Source organism: Episyrphus balteatus, chromosome 2 (genome assembly GCF_945859705.1).
Source record: "Episyrphus balteatus chromosome 2, idEpiBalt1.1, whole genome shotgun sequence".
NCBI lineage: Eukaryota > Metazoa > Arthropoda > Insecta > Diptera > Syrphidae > Episyrphus > Episyrphus balteatus.
The window spans coordinates 131174202-131191081 of record NC_079135.1 but is presented as its reverse complement, the minus strand read 5'-3'; positions in this window follow the sequence as shown (position 1 = coordinate 131191081).

The following is a 16880-nucleotide window of genomic DNA, read 5'->3' as shown; positions in this document are numbered from 1 at the left end:
TGTTGTCTGATATAATTTTTCGGCTGCTACGATTTGTTGAAATATAAAGCAAACGTTTATTTTCTGGCCCAACAAGAAAACACAGAAATACAAAATCGCCTCGAGCCCGTAAATAGACCAAAAGAGGGATCGATATATAAAAGCTGTTGACGTAAATAATATGGTTAGCAAACTCAGGAATACATTCTGCAAACCAAACAACGACATTTTTTGATGATTTTTCATTTCAAATGTTTTTTCCAACTGGATTATTTGCAACAAAAATAATGCACCTTTTCCTTAACGAATATCAACAAAATTTCTTGGCACCGAAGTAGATTTATTTTCCCTTTGTTTTCTAAAAATCTGGGTCAAGACTGTTAAAATGTTGCCTACTACTTGCACGATTTATTTAAAAATTTATATTTCCACTGCATATTCCAAGCTAGCTAGCTTTGTCACCTTTCACAAACCATTAAAAAAAGGCTTAATTTCACTTAAAAAAATGAATTCTTTTGATATGCGATTTCAAATTTCAATACACACCTAGCTGAATTATGCACCTTGTTTTTAACATTTGAATTACCCTGTACTTCGTTTGGTGTTAGTTCCAGTAAGACACTTAATTATGCAGTTTCATTTTTGAGTTTCAGACATGCTAATTATTGTAATAATGAAAAAACGCGATCCACTTTGAATGTCTCTCCCATAGAGATCAATATGGTTGGTCTGTAATCTAAAATTTACAGCTTTACTATTTAATTAAATATTGACATTAAAAAATAGCTCTTGAGGCGAATAAAACGTGAAGATAGATATTTTCGATATTTTTCGAGCTATCGACAAAACGCGGCAGGTTTTATAAAAATGGACCCCAAAAGTAATGATGCAGATTTGTTCGAAATCATCTCAGGATTCCAAATTTGTAAATTTCAAAATCGTACCTGATCCCTTTTTTGAGTTACAAGCATTTTACATATACAGGGTGTCCCACAGTCACCGCCCCAAATGAAAACCATGGATTCCTGAGGTCATTTTAAGTCGAAAAACTTAAGAGGTAATTTTCTCGTTTTCGTCCCGTTTTCGAGTTACCACGGTTTTTATGATTTTTTCTCTCTTGTCCTTTAACTGGCCTTATCTTCGCCAAACTACTTTTGATTTGAAAGATTTTTTTTGCAACCAATCAAGAATTTATTGCAGTTTAAGTTTGTCTCAAAACTTTTGTTTCTGCGGACAACCGTTTCTCCACAATTTTGCATCAAACACAATTTTCTTCGTTTTTTAAGTTGTTTTTTACACTTTCATATCATTTAAGTCAAAAAAAGACGTTAATGAGTATTAATTTTTTGTGCTTTTAATTAAAGCCCAGTTTATTTTCATTAAAAAAAAATAGGTTTTATTTCATAAAAAAGGCTACTGAAAGTAATTAAAAAAAAATAAACAAACTGAGTGAATTAAAAAAAAAGTTATTTTTAAATAAAAAATTAATTTAAATGAATTAAAACTTTTTCTGAGCTTTATCTATTTGTTCTTTTCTTAACCACAATAGCTCAGAAAAAGTTTTTAATTCATTTAAATAATTTTTTATTTAAAAATTATTTTTTTTTCATTCACTCAGTTTGTTAATTTTTTTTTTTTAATTACTTTCAGTAGCCTTTTTTATGAAATAAAACTTATTTTTTTTATGAAAATAAACTGGGCTTTAATAAAAAGCACAAAAAATTAATACTCATTAACGTGTTTTTTTGACTTAAATGATATGAAAGTGTAAAAAACAACTTAAAAAACGAAGAAAATTGTGTTTGATGCAAAATTGTGGAGAAACGGTTGTCCGCAGAAACAAAAGTTTTGAGACAAACTTAAACTGCAATAAATTCTTGATTGGTTGCAAAAAAAATCTTTCAAATCAAAAGTAGTTTGGCGAAGATAAGGCCAGTTAAAGGACAAGAGAGAAAAAATCATAAAAACCGTGGTAACTCGAAAACGGGACGAAAACGAGAAAATTACCTCTTAAGTTTTTCGACTTAAAATGACCTCAGGAATCCATGGTTTTCATTTGGGGCGGTGACTGTGGGACACCCTGTATACACGTAGGAGGGCATTTGGGAAAAAAATTTTAACAAAAAACAAAAGCACATTATAATGTCCTATACCCTTTTTTTTTGTATTTAAGTTTATTTTTATTTAAATTTGAATTACAAGGTACAAGTTTTTTTTTTCAAAATTGAATGTTCTATTTAGTTCTTAGTCAAATCCTTAAAAATAGATAAAAAAAACTATTCTAGTTTTTCAAAAATGGGAAAAAAGATAGGCACTTTTATATTTGTTTTATTTGTTCCTAAGGAAAAATTTGTATAATGGTTATTTAATGAACCGATTTGTAAGTTCTAATCACACTTAGTGTAACTCAGAATAAACCCCAAGAACGAAGTGGTAGTTTGGCTCCTTTTTTAAGGTTTTTTGTTCATTTTTGCTGTTTTTTTTTAAATGTTTTTTTTTTTTTTTCATTTTTATATTTTTTTAAGTTATTTTTATTACGTTCTGAGTATTTCAGGACTATTTTTGAAAGGTAAGAGTTATAATGTTACGTATAACCGAAAAATATCCCACAATACATAGATTTCAGGACAGCTATGGTCCTCAGGGACCACAAAACCTTTTCTCGATTTTCATCGTGAGAGCCATTTTTCATGAATTCATGTTGACTTTTCGCGTTAATTTAAAAAAAAAAAATGACGTCCTGATCAGCATCGTGTTACAGTGACCTTTTTTCCATTTTATTTGATGGTAATTTTTTTTTTATTTGAAAAAAAAAATTAAAAAAAGCTAAAAAAAAATTTGGAGAAAAGATACATTTTTCCTTAAATCTCGAAAACTAAGATACTTTTAAACATGCGGTTTTTGTTTTTGACTTAAAATCAATGAGAGCATTGATTTGTATAAAAAAAATTTTACCCTTTATTAAAAACAATTGAATAAAATAAACTGAAAGAAAAAGAAAATATTTTTTTCTAAAATAATAACTTTTAAATTAAATTTCTCAAAATCTATTTACTCAATCAACTTCATATAAACATCAAATTCAAGGAGTATATTTTAGCTTTTCAAAAAGGTAAAGGACATTATAATGTGCTTTTGTTTTTATTTTAAATTTTTTTCCCAAATGCCCTCCCGCGTGTATACCTATATGTAAAATGGGATCGGGTCAAAATTCTGGCTTCAAAATTCTGCTTTTCAAAATTCTGCTTTTTCAGCGAAAATTCTGTTTTTCAAAATTCTGCTTTTTTTCTATTCTGTTTTTCAAAATTCTGCTTTTTAAAATTCTGCTTTTCAAAATTCTGCCAGCATTATATTTGAACAAAAAAATTCTGCTAATTCTGTTTTTTTTTTTTATAGCATATATATAGCGCTGGCTAAAGAAAAATACACCTCATTAATGTAATTCAACATTGGTACTTTCCTAAATTTTTTTATTTAAGTGTCGCAAATATTTTTTGAAATGCATATACTGACTTTCTTTCAAATAAAATCTGTATACTAATTGGAACCGATGTTGTATATTCCTTTTCTTATTCAAATTTTTGAATATTCATCTTTATTTGATAAATTAATAAATTTTTAGTTATTTTCGGAAATGTTTAATATTAAAAACCTTTTCTTAATATTTTCAAATTTATTCATTTATAAAAAAAACAAAAATTAATTCGCATTTAAAAAATGACAAATTATGTAGGTAAGTAATCAAATAAGCAGATAATTTTTCAAAAATATGATTTTACAGAATTCTGCAAAAAATTAAAAAAGGGTTTGGAAAATGTTAAAAAGCGGAATTATGAAAAGCAGAATTTTGAAAAACAGAATTTTGAAAAACAGAATTTTGAAAAGCAGAATTTTGAAAGCAGAATTTTGTAAAGCAGAATTTTGAAAGCAGAATTTTGACAAAAGAATTTTGACCCCGGCAGAATTTTGACCCCAACCCATGTAAAATGCCTGTAACTCAAAAAAGGGATTAGGTACGATTTTGAAATTTACAAATTTGGAATCCTGAGATCATTTCGAACAAATCTGCATCATTACTTTTCGGGTCCATTTTTATAAAACCTGCCGCGTTTTCAAGACCACCGTGCTGTGTTATTATGCAGACAGGATACATTAAATTATACCTAACCACAATCCAATCGTAGATACGAAGCTTACAAACTATACTAACAAATTAAGAAAGACCAAATAACGCAGTAACGCAGCTTGGATCTAATCTAACATTGATTGTATTTAAATTTAAACCACAAATATCTTAGCAAAACATTTTCTACTTTTCCAGATGAAGTATAGTGGATGATATGATGATATCTATTTTATGCTCTGTTCCTTATTACTTGAAAAGTGTAATAAGCCCACGGCATTTTCTTTTTATTTTTTATCTATTTCCCTTTTAGTTACACCTTTAACCAGGCTTCTTTTCATTTACCAACCAACAATGTGGAAGCCATATTATTATACAGAATACAGCTCAATTGAGCGTTAAAGAACAAAAAATAACACTTCTTCTCCTCCGCGCAAAACGAACGAAAGAAGAAGAACAAAATTAAATTAAAACCCAATAACCAACCAAGTGTATACTCGCATTCGCATGGTGAAAAGTTAAGGGTAGTGGGTTAAGAATTAAGTAGGCCACCAAAAGGTATAGAGGTATCGACACTCATCATATTGCATTTCCAATCAATCAGCAAAAAGGATCGATAAATATTTACCTTTGCAAGGATGCGCTTGCATTTTACCGCCACAAAATTGCCCTCCAGGCAGATGCCTTTCTAATGATCCCGATTCAACTCTATTTGATGTGAACCATAATACATTTTTCTTTTCTTAGCGCAAAAGATGAAAACATAATAATAATTACATATCCTTATTGAAAATTATTCCTCAACTAATATTGTAGGTCAAAGAGGGAATTAGGACCTTTTTTTTCTTTGCCCTGCATTGATTGCATTTAGATGCACCTGAGAGGAACTTTTCTTCATTTTTTTTATATAACTTTGTTTTGCCAATTGCGAATGTCGAAATTAAATGTTCATCTCTATTGGTCTCTTTGTCTGTCTGTCTGGAGTTTTTTTTTTTATTTTCTTCTTGGTCGTCTGGTGTTTGTGTTCGAGTGAAAGGAACGAAATCGAAAGGAGAAAAAGAACTCATTCGGCAACCCTATTGTCTGGTTGATGTCTGGATCTGGTAAAGTTGTGTTGGCTCTGGCATTGGCAACTTGGTCGACAGCTTATGAAAGGATGGATTAGGCCAATAATCTCGGATGAATGCGATGCAATGAAAGGGCACCAGAAGGCGATGTGTCAATACAAGTTATTCCCACCAGATAGAAATAGGTATTCTATATGTAGAGATTGTCTCTCTTTTCAGAGGACATAGTTTGAGGCAGTATTTTTTTTTTTTTTATTTCCCGGAAGGTCATATGTCTAGGAAAATTCAATTTTCTCCCACGACAACAAACATTCATTTTTTATTTACTCTCCACTTGATCACCCCCTTAGGTGTTATTGAAATTGGTTCATAGGGTACCAACTTTTGCTTGGGTCCTCTGTCAGAACCTTTCTCATGTTTGCAAAATTTTGTAATTAAAATGTTGAAAAAAAATACAAGGTGTCCTTAAAGTAATAATGGTTAATCCTGGAACTCGTTAGTCCAGAATTTCATTCAATGTCAAGAGAAATTTAGGAGAGTAAAATGAATTTTTTCCGGTGGGACCATAAAGGCACTTGACTTGAAGCTAGTAGCTCAAGTTGCATAGTAATTTAAGTCTTCAGGTTCTAAGAGTTTAACACTCAATCTTTTGAGTACTATATAAGTCAATTAACAACTTCTCTAATGCCAAAAAGTTCAACAATACCAAAACTTCAAAACTTTTTTTTCAGCATACTTAGTATTCGGGCAATATCCTGAGTAATAAACGATCACAACAAAAGCATTACTGTTAAAAAAAGAGCCAAGTTCTCCTATGTTGAAGTTATGCTGGCACAAAAAGTAATGAAATGTAAAAGTGCACCAAGTTCTAAAGCTTATCTTTAAATTTGTATAAATAAAATGTTTATTGTTTGCTTGGCAATTTTTCAATCAGCTTTAAAAACCGGTAATATTAAGAAAAATTGTCAAGAGAACAATCAACATTTTATTTATACAAATTTAAAGCCAAGCTTTAGAACTTGGTACACTTTTACATTTCATTACTTTTTGTGCCAGCATAACTTCAACATAGGAGAACTTGGCTCTTTTTTTAACAGTAATGTTTTTGTTGTGATTTCACTACTTTTTGCAAGGTATTGCTGTAGAACTTAAAATCTCTATAATTGATGAACATTCAGAGAAAATGGGCGGTTACCACGCCCCTTGTCTAAAAGTCTAAAATTCTCAAATTTTTAATTTTTTCTTTTGTTTAAACTACCAGGTCTACCATTCTACCAAATTTTAAGGTTCTGCGACTGTTAGAAATGCTCTATAGTATTTGATGAAAACTCAGCAGAAATGGGCGGTTGCCACACCCCTATTAAAAATTCTCAAATTTTAAATTTTTTATTTGGTATAACTTACTAGCTTTACCATTCTACCAAGTTTCAAGATTCTACGGTAGTCAGAAGTGCTCTAAAAAATTTGATAAAATATAGTGAAAATGGGCGGTTACCACGCCCCCTGGCTTAAATTCTCAAATATAAAATTTTTTCCTTTATATAAATCACCAGTTCTACCATTCTACCAAATTTTAAGATTCTATGATAATCAGAAGTGCTCTATAATAATTGATGAAAATTCGACGAAAATGGGCGGTTACCACGCCCCCTGGCTGAAATTATCAGATTTTAAATTTTTTTCTTTGTATAACCTACCAACTCTACCATTCTACCAAATTTCCAGATTCTACGATAATCAGAAGTGCTCTATAATAATTGATGAAAATTCAGCGGAAATGGGCGGTTGTCACGCCCCCTGGCTAAAATTCTCAAATTTAAAATTTTTCCCTTTGTATAAACCACCAGCTCTATCATTCTACCAAGTTTCAAGATTCTACGTTAGTTAGAAGTTTTCTAAAATAATTGATGACAATTAAGCGAAAATGGGCGGTTACCGCGCCCCCTGAATTGAAAATCTCAATTTTTTGAATTTTTCCTTTGTATACACCACAAGTCCTATCACCAAGTAAAATTTCAAGTTTCTACGATAGCGGGAAGTTCTACATAATTTTGATGATCTGTCAGTGAGTCAGTTACTGTTTTCGCTATTTTTGAAGTCCTATATCTCAGAAACTACTCATCCTTAGAAGCTGAAGAATTTGGGTTCAGCCAGCTCAACAAATGTAGCGAGTTTGAATATTCTGGCATCTTTGATGTGGAAGTTAGAGGGGGGGTCGAAAATGGCCTGAGTTGTTTCCTGTAAATAAGGGTGTAGTGCCAAAGTTGCTAGAGAACTTGGCTTGATCAATCTGAACACAAAAACCGGCACCAGAAATGTGTTTAAAAAATGCTGATTAGCAATAGTTTTATTGTATGCATTCGTTATTTAAAATTACTTCTTTATCATTTTAACCATAAAACAACTTAATGCAAGAAATATATATTTGCAAAATTTAGAAAATATTAAAACTAATAGTAAATCTATTTTGATTTGAAACATTTTATAAAATTAGAAAATAGTTTTGGAATTACGGATAAACGATAACATAAAAGATTCTTTTTTAGAAAATAGAGGTATAAATTGTTAAAGATAAAAACATACAAAATTCTAATTACAACTTTGTAAAATGTGTTTAAGAAAAATGGTTCAAAAAGACCAAAAACAGTAGATTTTGTAAGTCCATATTTTATCCAATTTTAGACGTATTCAATTTTTGTAACCATTATGTTGAGAGATAAATTATCTTCTTTTATCCTTTTCATGTTCAATATATATAAATGCTCAAATGATAAAATACAGACCATTTAGTGAAAACATCAAAAATTTCGTTTTTTCTCTTTTTTGAATAGTTTTTTACAATATTTCAATTTTTAATTTTTTTTTAATACTTTTATACCTACAACAACATGTTATACCTTTTTGTTGAGCCCAAAATCTCTTTTTTATTTTGCTTTCAAATAAAGCTGTTTTATAAAACAATTTTTGAAAAATTAATTTTAAAAATCAAAATTTAAAAAAAAAATTTTTAATTCGCGAACTAATTTTTTTTCAAAATTTTATGTGATTAAGTACTATTTAAGTTTTCAAAATTCAATGCTCTTATTTGTTTTCAAGCAAAAACAGAAAACCAGATGCAAAAATGTTTTGTCGTTTTTGAGAAATTAAAAATAAACCAAAACTACATTTTTCTAAGACTTGTTAATTAATTTATGAAACATTATATACTTCTTTTAATATTTTTAAGGGGATACCACGCCTCCAAGGCAGAAAATCTGAAGTTTGAATATGTTTCCTTTGCATTAACTACAATTCTACCAAGTTTCAAGATTTTAGGGTATTCAGAAGTATACTTTTTAATAATTGATATTAATTCTACCAAAATGGGCGGTTACCAATCCCCCTGAATGCAAAATCTCAATTTTTCGATTTTTTTTTCTTTGTATGTACTTCAAGATCCATGACCATAACAAGTTTCTATAAAAACTAGAAGTTTGCCCTAATTTTTATCATTTGTTAGTTAGTATGTTAGTGGGTAAATCAGCTACTCTTTTTGCGATTTTTGAAAGCCTTTTTCTCAGAAACTACTAATCCTACGTAGCTGAAAGTTTTTGAGGATCTTGATTTGGACTATGTTAACAAATAAAACGAGTTTGAAATGTTTGACATTATTGAAACAAAAGTTAGAATGGTTCGAAAACGGCCTGAGTTGTTTCCTAAGGGTGTAGGACCAAAGTTCATAGAGAACTTGGCTGGGCAACCGGAGGCAGAAGATAAAGTCTGATTATAACCAAACTTTATATTACTGTTCTATTTACAGTTTAGCACCTTTTCATTACTGTGCCCGTAAAAAAATCAGCAAAAAAAATTTCTCCATACTAGGGATGGGCTTAACTGCTACTTTTGGATAACTGTTACTACCTGTTATTGCTACTTTCCAATAACAGGTATAAATACCTGTTACTGAAATATCAGTTAGTAATACAATTAACACTAAAGAACGAGAGTGCAATCTCATTATTTTGAGAATGATATTTAATAAGAGCAGAAAATTATCTGTAATTGTGGCAATTTAAGTAGTTATAAAATGCGTATCTTATGCAAAATATAACTAAAACCTGAAGTTATTTTTTTCTGTAATTATAATGAAACCATTAATTACACTGTGCAAGTTTTTTGAAAAATTTTTTTGAGACAGGTGCGCGATTAACTGTTTCGCCCTATTTCGGACCCGAGAAATCGATTGGCGTCATTAGTTTTTCGATTTATCGGTACGACTTCGAACAAAATTTTTTTTGAAAGATTTTCAATTATTTTGAGAATTTTACACTTTTTTTAGTCATTTTTGTTGGATGCCTCGGATTATTCTGGAAAATTAAAAGATACAAATTAAAGACAAGCTTTCCGTTTGAATATAAGAAGAAGAAGAAGTTTTATTTCTTGTTTAAACAGTATTGCCAGATTGATATTAAATTATCGAGTTTTCTCGTTTACAAAAAAATGATGCCAAATAACATCCCCACTAAAACTTGTATTTTATATCAATCCCATTGGTTTAATCAATTTTTGTATCATAGGAGCTGATAAGGGCTTTGTTAATGTATCCGCTGCCATTTCTTCGGAAGGAACGTGTTTCAAGTCGATCTTGCTATCTGCTACTATGTCTCTAATAAAATGGTGTCGTATGTCAATGTGTTTGGTCCTAGGACGATAACTCTCATTGGACGCAAGATGAATAGCACATTGACTGTCGCAGTACAGCCTCATTGATGAATCGTTTCCTGTTAGCTCTTTCTGAATACCTTTCAGCCACATCGCCTCTTGAACCGCAGTGCCCATTGACACGTATTCAGCCTCGGTAGTTGACAAAGCAACAGTAGCCTGCTTTTTCGAACCCCATGATATTGCGCCACCTTGTGATAGAAAAACGTATCCACTGATAGATTTTCTTTCATCTAAATCATTGGCGTAATCAGCGTCACAGTACCCAACTATTTCACAATTTTCATTTCTGTCATAGCACAATTTCATATTGGAAGTTCCCTTCAAATACCTCAGAATTCTTTTGGCGGCAAGCCAATGCTCTTTGCCCGGGTTATTGTTGAACTTGCTCAAGAAATTAACAGCGTAGCATATATCTGGGCGGCTGATTTGAGCTGCAAACAGCAAACTGCCAATTAACTCTTGATAGGGCACTTTGGTCATCTCAAGTGTCGCTTCTTTTGTTTTTGGGCAGTTCTCTTTGCTCAACTTAACGTTGACGTCCATTGGGCTTGACACCGGATTACAATCCTGCATTCCGAATCTATTTATCATCTTGAGAATATATTTCTCTTGATTTATGGAGAGCTTTCCAGATTCTCGATTTTGTTCCAGCGTCATACCCAGAAATGTATTAACTTTGAATAGCTCTTTCATGTGAAATTTGGATTTTAAATATATTTTTAATTTTTCAGATTCTTTAAGGTCTTTTGAAAATATTAAAAAGTCATCTACATATACTGCCAGTATTAAAAATGAATTATTTTTCTTTTCATTAAAATAAATACATGGATCAAATTGCGATTGTTTTAAATTAAATGCTTTAAGGGCTTTACTTAATTTGAGATTCCATGTTCTCGAAGACTGTTTAAGTCCATAAATAGATTTCCTTAACTTCAATACTTTATTTTTAGGAAAATCTAAACCTTCAGGGGGCATAATATAAACTTCTTCAGATAACTCACCCTGGAGAAACGCTGTGACTGCGTCTAGCTGCTCTATGTACAGATCCATTTTCGCTGCAAGTGATAGAAGATAACGCAATGAACTGTATCTAATGACGGGAGAATACACTTCATCGAAATCAATCCCCTTCCGTTGTGCACACCCTTTTGCAACCAGCCTTGCTTTATAACGAACAATATCATCATCGATCCCTCTTTTGGTTTTGAAAACCCACTTGGTATTCAAGGCTTTCTTTCCATCCGGAAGTTGAACTGTTTCCCATGTATCGTTTTTTATTAAAGACTCGTATTCTTCGCTAATTGCATTCCTCCAACTCGCCGCATCCGATCTTAAAATCGCTTCAGAATAGGTAGAAGGATCATCAGCTTCACATACAGTACTGTTAATAAAAGTCACATAGTTTTCGAAGCTCTTGGGTTTGGGTTCTCTATTTGAACGCCGCACAGGTCCAACGACATCCCCACTAGATATCGAATTTGATGGATTATAGTTTGAGCTCATGTCGACATCGAATTCCTCACTAGACATCTCAGCATCAGCATACTCATCTTCGAAATCGTCATCTATACCAGCATCAGCACACTCATCAACACCAACAGCAACGTCGTCGGCAGCAACATCAACAACATGTGAATTTTCTTCATTTTCAGAAGATTCAACCACAGCAGCAGCAGGTTCAGCATCATCAACAACAACAACAGGGGCAGGATTTATTCTTAAATTCCCCACTAAATTCTGACCTGAAGTTAAATCAAAAGAATTAGAACAGCTTTTCAAATCAATTACCTTATGAAAACGCTGATCTTCGAAAAATTTCACTTCTCTAGTGATATACATCTTTTGTTCAACTGGGTTGTACATCCTGTAGCCTTTAGAATTCTCAGCATAGCCGACCATGATGCATTTTACTGATTTAGCATCAAATTTCAATCTTTTCTGCTTTGGGACCAGCACCATTCCCACCGAACCAAATACTCGCAAATGGGATAGATCGATAGTTGAACCAGTCCAAATTTCTTCTGGACAACGATTGTCAAGACTTTTTATTGGAGTTCGATTTATTAGGTATGCAGCGGTGTATACTGCCTCTCCCCAATATCGCTTGTCTAAATCCGCATCAAATAAAAGACAACGCGCCTTTTCAACCAGCGAACGATTCATCCGTTCCGATTTCCCATTTTGTTCGGGACAGTATGGAGTTGAAGTTTGATGGATGATCCCAGATGACTCGAAACATTTTTTCATCTCGGTATTGACAAACTCGGTGCCATTATCAGATCTAAAGATTTTAATCTTTTTCTTTGTCTGATTCTCCACCATATTCTTGAAAACGAAGAAATGTTTTGCAACCTCATTTTTATGCTTCATCGCATAAACGAATACCTTCTTGGAAAAATCGTCCAAGAACAGAACGTAGTATCTGGAACCTCCAAGTGACACTTTCTCCATGGGACCAGCAACATCGGAATGGATTAGCTGCAGAAAATCTGTGGTAGTGGTAGTTGACGATTTAAAACTACGCCTGCATTGCTTTCCCTCACAGCACGTGATGCAATTTTTATCCACAGCATTGGTAGCCTGTGCACTTGGATGCCCCATCCGTCTATGCCACAAACTATTTTTGATTTCAGTAGCTACCCGAGCAGTATTTGTCAAAGGAGTATTTAGTTTGAAAACTTTATCAGTTTCAGTAGCCGACGCAAAAACAATTTCTCTGTTGTCAAGAATCTTACATCCTTCTGAATCAAATTGAACTTTGTTTCCATTCTTAACTATTTGGCTGATCGACATCAGATTGAAGCTTATATCAGGAACATGAAGAACATCTCGAATCAATACCTCATTTACAGCACCTCCACCGCACATCAACATCGTAATATCACCGCTTCCAGCAACCTTCAGTTTTGAGCCATCCGCCAATGTAACAAAATGGTTCTCCAAACACTGCGTGTAGTTACTAAATTTTTCTGAACTCATTGCTATATGTGATGACGCACCGGAGTCTACAAACCACGACTGATTGGATTCTTTAACTGCATATGTTGCAAACACAGCAAAATTTCCTTGGGTTTCTGCATTTTTTGGGCAATTTTTTTTTATGTGTCCGACACAACCACATCCAAAACATTTTACTGATTTTGTTTTATATTTATGCTTACCCTTATTTCTGAATACAGCCATGGCCTGCTTATCAGCAGCTCCTCCATTATACGAATCAAAGTCTTGCAGCAATTTCGACTTTATTGAATCGGCAGTGATCTGGATTCCACTGCTTTCAATTGCCATAATCATTGGCTGAAATTTCTCTGGCAATCCACACAGCAGCAAGCTCCCAATCCACTCATCATCAACTCTCATTTTAATTGAATTAAGTTTGTGAGCAGTTCCGATAATTTTGTTGACATACTCCGATATATTGGAACAGTCGTCCAGACGAGTGGTGGTCAGTTCTCTCAAGAGTCCGACCCTTCTGGTGAGTCCTGAATCGTCGAAAGCCACCGCCAATTTGTCCCAGACTTCTTTTGCATGTGTAGATTCCTTGATGTGCACATATAGCGACGGGTCGATAAGCAAAATCAATTTAGCCTTCGCTACAGCAATTTTTTCGATTTTAGTTTCAGTGCCTTGCACCGACTTCCACAAGTCATCCAAAATCAAGTAATTTTCCACCGCAAACTTCCAGGTGTCGTAATTCTCACGACCTTTGAGACGCTCTATTGCCGGCAAATTACCAGCCATTTTGTGACTAGGAACAAAACTCGAAAAAACTCGAAAAAAAATCAACAAAAATTTATATTAGTATACTCAAACTTCTTCTATCTTTAATCTTTTAGGTTTTCTGGGCCCATAACCTGTTGGATGCCTCGGATTATTCTGGAAAATTAAAAGATACAAATTAAAGACAAGCTTTCCGTTTGAATATAAGAAGAAGAAGAAGTTTTATTTCTTGTTTAAACAGTATTGCCAGATTGATATTAAATTATCGAGTTTTCTCGTTTACAAAAAAATGATGCCAAATAACAATTTTTCATCCAAAAACAATATTTATATTGTTAATAATTCTGCTCAAACGTTATTTGCTACCAGTAGAAAGACACTATTAACAATTTTGAACAATTTATTTGAAAATTTGGAGTTTTTTTTTGAAAAAATTAAAAAAAATCGAAATTTTTTACATTGTTAATCGTTTTTTCGCTGTTTTTGTTTTCTTTTGCACAAATACATTGCATGTTTTCCATTAAAAATTAATTTAACTGTTAATTTAGTGTTGATTAAACTTCGACAGTCTATCGATAGCATCGATAACAAAAAAATATCGAGTATATCGATACTTCACAAAACTATCGATAGTTTCAAAACTTCCAAATTATTTTACCACAAGATTACCGATATTATCGATAGTTTTTTCTCAAAACTATCGATACAATCGATAATGGAAACTATCGATATCTACCAAACACTATGTTAATTCGTTGTTTATATCCAATGTCAAACGAAAACTTAACTTGTAGTTCAAATTGTGTTTAATTAATTTCAAAGCTATCGATAATATCGGTAGCCTTGTGGTAAAATAATTTGGAAGTATTGAAACTATCGATAGTTTTGTGAAGTATCGATATACTCGATATTTTTTTGTTATCGATGCTATCGATAGACTGTCGAAGTTTAACCAACACTAAATTTACAGTTTAATTAATTTTTAATGGAAAACATGCAATGTATTTGTGCGAAAGAGAACAAAAACAGCGAAAAAACGATTAACAATGTAAAAAATTTCGATTTTTTTTAATTTTTTCAAAAAATTTTCAAATAAATTGTTCAAAATTGTTTATAATGTCTTTCTACTGGTAGCAAATAACGTTTGAGCAGAATTATTAGCAATATAAATATTGTTTTAGGTTGAAAAATGACTAAAAACAGTGGGAAACTCTCAAAATAATTGAAAAAACTTTCAAAAAAAATTTTGTTCGAAGTCGTACCGATAAATCGAAAAACTAATGACGCCAATCGATTTCTCGGGTCCGAAATAGGGCGAAACAGTTATTCGCGCGCCTGTCAAGAATTTCGACTTGCACAGTGTTATGGATACCCAAAATTACAGGTATAGAAATATTTCTTTCAGTAACAGGTATTGGGGAAAACGACGAAATTTTGGTATTAATTTTAAATTTTCTCATTTTTCTTATGTAAAATGATACCAAAAATAACAGGTATAGAAATATTTCTTACAGTAACAGGTATTGGGGAAAACGACGATATTTTGGTATTAATTTAACATTTTCTCATTTTTCTTATGTAAAATTATACCAAAAATAACAGCTACAGAAATATTTCTTACAGTAACAGGTATTGGGGAAAACGACGAAATTTTGGTATTAATTTAACATTTTCTCATTTTTCTTATGTAAAATTATACCAATAATAACAGGTATAGAAATATTTCTTACAGTAACAGGTATTGGGGAAAACGACGAAATTTTGGTATTAATTTAACATTTTCTCATTTTTCTTATGTAAAATTATACCAATAATAACAGGTATAGAAATATTTCTTACAGTAACAGGTATTGGGTAAAACGACGATATTTTGGTATTAATTTAACATTTTCTCATTTTTCTTATGTAAAATTATACCAATAATAACAGGTATAGAAATATTTCTTACAGTAACAGGTATTGGGGAAAACGACGATATTTTGGTATTAATTTAACATTTTCTCATTTTTCTTATGTAAAATTATACCAAAAATAACAGGTACAGAAATATTTCTTACAGTAACAGGTATTGGGGAAAACGACGAAATTTTGGTATTAATTTTACATTTTCTCATTTTACTTACATATGTAAAATGATACCAAAAATAACAGGTATAGAAATATTTCTTACAGTAACAGGTATTATAAATTCCTTGGTAATTTTGAGTAAGGAGATAATTTTGATCCCAATAACAGGTATTATAGGAGCGTTTGTTTTTTTAACAGATTATTCGCCTGAACTAAAAGTATCAAAGATGAATTTTATCAAAAGTAACAGGTATTATAAATTCCTTGGTAATTTTGAGTAAGGAGATAATTTTGATCCGAGTAACAGGTATTATAGGAGCGTTTGTTTTTTTAACAGATTATTCGCCTGAACTAAAAGTATCAAAGATGAATTTTATCAAAAGTAACAGGTATTATAAATTCCTTGGTAATTTTGAGTAAGGAGATAATTTTGATCCCAATAACAGGTATTATAGGAGCGTTTGTTTTTTTAACAGATTATTCGCCTGAACTAAAAGTATCAAAGATGAATTTTATCAAAAGTAACAGGTATTATAAATTCCTTGATAATTTTGAGTAAGGAGATAATTTTGATCCGAGTAACAGGTATTATAGGAGCGTTTGTGTTTTTAACAGATTATTCGCCTGAGCTAAAAGTATCAAAGATGAATTTTATCAAAAGTAACAGGTATTATAAATTCCTTGGTAATTTTGAGTAAGGAGATAATTTTGATCCCAATAACAGGTATTATAGGAGCGTTTGTTTTTTTAACAGATTATTCGCCTGAACTAAAAGTATCAAAGATGAATTTTATCAAAAGTAACAGGTATTATAAATTCCTTGGTAATTTTGAGTAAGGAGATAATTTTGATCCCAATAACAGGTATTATAGGAGCGTTTGTTTTTTTAACAGATTATTCGCCTGAACTAAAAGTATCAAAGATGAATTTTATCAAAAGTAACAGGTATTATAAATTCCTTGGTAATTTTGAGTAAGGAGATAATTTTGATCCCAATAACAGGTATTATAGGAGCGTTTGTTTTTTTAACAGATTATTCGCCTGAACTAAAAGTATCAAAGATGAATTTTATCAAAAGTAACAGGTATTATAAATTCCTTGATAATTTTGAGTAAGGAGATAATTTTGATCCGAGTAACAGGTATTATAGGAGCGTTTGTGTTTTTAACAGATTATTCGCCTGAACTAAAAGTATCAAAGATGAATTTTATCAAAAGTAA